Here is a 3,674-nt window from a genome sequence, read left to right as displayed (position 1 = left end):
TCGTTGTTAAATAAAGATGGCTTATTTCCCTGAGCCTGCGTTTTGGTCTGAAGATCCTTCTCTCCTCACCTCTTCCGAGGATGAGGAGAGCGTCACCCGTTACAAGGCCTCTACTTGAATACATATTCTACAGGTTACCTCTACCCTAGATGTTACCTTTATGTTCAGTGTAGGCCTCTACTTGAATACATATTCTACAGGCTACCTCTACCCTAAATTTTACCTTTATGTTCAGTGGGAATGAATCACACGACTGCTATACAGTTGTTAGTGAATGTTGCACTAAAATGTCACAATGACAATGTTACAATGAATATTGCACTAAAGTACAAGTTCAAAAGTTACACTAAAGTTACAATATTAGTGTTTCAATACATGTTGCACTAAAGCAACAATGTTGAAATACATTGATGGTTGTTTTTTTGTCTTTGCTCTCAGTGTTCACATCGTGTTGTATAAGGGTTGTTGATGTGTAAAATAGTCACACTAGAACGTGACGGGGCATTCTAGAGGCAAGGCTGGGGACAGCTAGTGACAGAGTTTTAAATGTGTTAATAACTGGGCTGGGATTTATAAGAACTTTGATAACTGCAAAGGAGAAATATGTTAATTTAGTATACGTAACATTATCCCACCGGTCACAATTGTGACCGACCATAAAACACACTTTTTCACCTACTTTTCCATTAAAATTTCCAAAAAGAATGATTGATTACTTCAAAGGGTTACTAATGAAACTTGATTTGGATATTTTCATGTCTGGGAAAAATTCGGGATTAAATGGGTTAATGTAGTTTAGTGGCGTCTCTCTTCTTTAGTGGTGTGGTGCCTCTCTTAATGTAGTTTAGTGGTGTCTCTCTTCTTTAGTGGTGTGGTGTCTCTCTTAATGTAGTTTAGTGGCGTCTCTCTTCTTTAGTGGTGTGGTGCCTCTCTTAACTTCTTGCGACTACAGGGGGTGCTGTTTTCTCATTAGCATAATTGCATTACAGACTAAACGGCTTCCTACTAAATTCTTGCTCATACAATATGCATATTATTACTATTATTGGATAGAAAACACTCTATAGTTTCTATAGGCGTTGGAATTTTGTCTCTGAGTGGAACAGAACTCATTCTACAGCAATTTCCCTGACATGGAGTCAGATTTCACACATTTTGGCCCCTGATCTGGAGTCAGTTTAAAGGCGACTGTGAACGCTATCAGGATACGGACACTGCTTACGTCTTCCCCTGGATGCCTTTACGTGATAACGATTTGAATGGTATCGATTGCGCAATCACAGCCACTATAAATGAAAAAATCCTGTAGGTAGGAACTCTTTTCCAGCTGCACCGGATGCGCGTTGGACACCGCGCTGCTCTTTTTCCAAACATTAGTGTAGGCAGTAATATTTCTCCTGTCATGTTTTTACCCGTTATAGGTGTTAACAGCATCATAAGGTAGTTAATTTGAACCGTTGTATAGCAATTTATATCCTTTTAGTGCGATTTTGAGGCATTGCTTTGTTGTGCACTTTGACGCGCTGGGCACATTTCGGGGTCCCGGTCGTGCGTTAGTGGGCATTTCGACGGACAAGTGGACATCTTTCGACCAAAAGAAGATTAGACCCAAGAAAGGATTCTTTGCACAAGATTCTGATGGAAGAACAGCTCAAAGTAGGAACAATATATTATGATAAATCGTGTTTCTGTCGAAAAATGTTAATGGCTTATGACGCCATCTTTTTAGACGTAGCTTCGCTTGGCGCAAATTGTATTGAAAAGTAAGGATAATTTAAAAAATGTAAATCAGCGATTGTATTAAGAATTAAATTGTCTATCAATCGCTGTCCACCCTATATTTTTTAGTCACGTTTATTAGTATTTATGTATACGACTAGATCACTGTCTAATATGGCACACGACATTATCTGACCAGCTTTGCAACTTTTGTCATTGTCTAACCATGATTTTGGTGGCTAAATATGCACATTTTCGAACAAACTGTATATGGATTGTGTAATATGATGTTACAGGACTGTCATCGGAAGAATTCTGAGAAGGTTAGTGAAAAAATTTATATATTTTGGCGATGATATGATATCGCTCTCTTTGGCTAGAATCAATGCTCGGGTAACGTTTGTGTATGTGGTATGCTAATATAACGATTTATTGTGTTTTCGCTGTAAAACACTTAGAAAATCTGAAATATTGTCTGAATTCACAAGATCTGTGTCTTTCCATTGCTGTGAGCTGTGTATTTTTAAGAAATGTTTTATGATTAGTAATTAGGTAATACACGTTGCTCTCTGTTATTATTCTAGTCAAGTTGCGATGGTGGGTGCAATTGTAAACTATGATTTATACCTGAAATATGCACATTTTTCTAACAAAACCTATCCTATACAATAAATATGTTATCAGACTGTCATCTGATGAGGTTTTTTCTTGGTTAGTGGCTATCAATATCTTAATTTTGCCGAATTGGTGATAGCTACTGGTGGAGAGAAAAAATGGTGGACAAAGAAAAATGGTGTCTTTTGCTAACGTGGTTAGCTAATAGATTTACATATTTTGTCTTCCCTGTAAAACAATTTAAAAATCTGAAATGGTGGCTTTATTCACAAGATCTGTATCTTTCATTTGGTGTCTTGGACTTGTGATTTAATGATATTTAGATGCTACTATTTAATTGTGACGCTATGCTAGCTATGCTATTCAGTGTGGGGGGGGTGGGGGGTGATCCCGGATCCGGGGTTGAGAGGCGTGAAAAGTTAACCTTTCTGCGCACAGATCCCGATTACGGGATCATTTCCCTAAACAACCGCTGAATTGCAGGTCGCCAAATTCAAAAATAATCCTAAAAATATGTGAAATATACCAAAACACAGCTTAGCTTGTTGTTAATCCACCTATCGTGTCAGATTTTGAAAATATGCTTTGCAATGAAAGCAATCTAAGCTTTTGTGAGTGTATCAATCAATGCTAGAACAGTTAGCCTTATATTAGCTTGGTTAGCTTGGTCACGAAAGTCAGAAATGCTATAAAATTAATCGCTTACCTTTGATACTTTTCGGATGTTTGCAGTCACGAGACTCCTAGTTACACAACAAATGTTATTTTGTTTGATAAATATTACTTTTATAACAAAAAAAGCCATTTGGGTTGCGCGTTATGTTGAGAAAACTACAGCCTCGTTCCGTTCGACTAAAATTCCCAAAAGTATCCGTAATGGTCGTAGAAACATTTGAAATGTTTTTTTCTAATCAATCCTCAGGTTGTTTTTAACAAACTTAATCGATATAATTTCAACCGCACCGTAACCTATTCAATAAGAGAGAAAAGGAAAATGGAGAGCTCCCCTCTCGCGCGCAGGAACTCTTCAGAGGACACCTGACTACTTTTGAAAAATCTCATTCATTTTTCAAAATAAAAGCCTGAAACTATGTCTAAAGCCTGGTCACAGCCTGAGGTAGCCATTGGAACAGAAATCTTGTTGATACCCCTTTAACAGTCTGATGGCTTTGAGATAGAAGCTGTTTTTCAGTCTCTCAGTCCCAGCTTTGATGAACCTGTACTGGCCTTGCCTTCTGGATGATAACAGGGTGAACAGGCAGTGGCTAGGGTGGTTGTTGACCTTGACGCTCTTTTTGGCCTTCTTGCAACATCGGGTAATATAGGTGTCCTGAAGGGCA

The sequence above is a fragment of the Salvelinus fontinalis genome, unplaced genomic scaffold (assembly GCF_029448725.1).
Source record: "Salvelinus fontinalis isolate EN_2023a unplaced genomic scaffold, ASM2944872v1 scaffold_0277, whole genome shotgun sequence".
NCBI classification, from domain to species: domain Eukaryota; kingdom Metazoa; phylum Chordata; class Actinopteri; order Salmoniformes; family Salmonidae; genus Salvelinus; species Salvelinus fontinalis.
The sequence above is the reverse complement of the archived record's forward strand: the minus strand, read 5'-3'. Positions refer to the sequence as shown.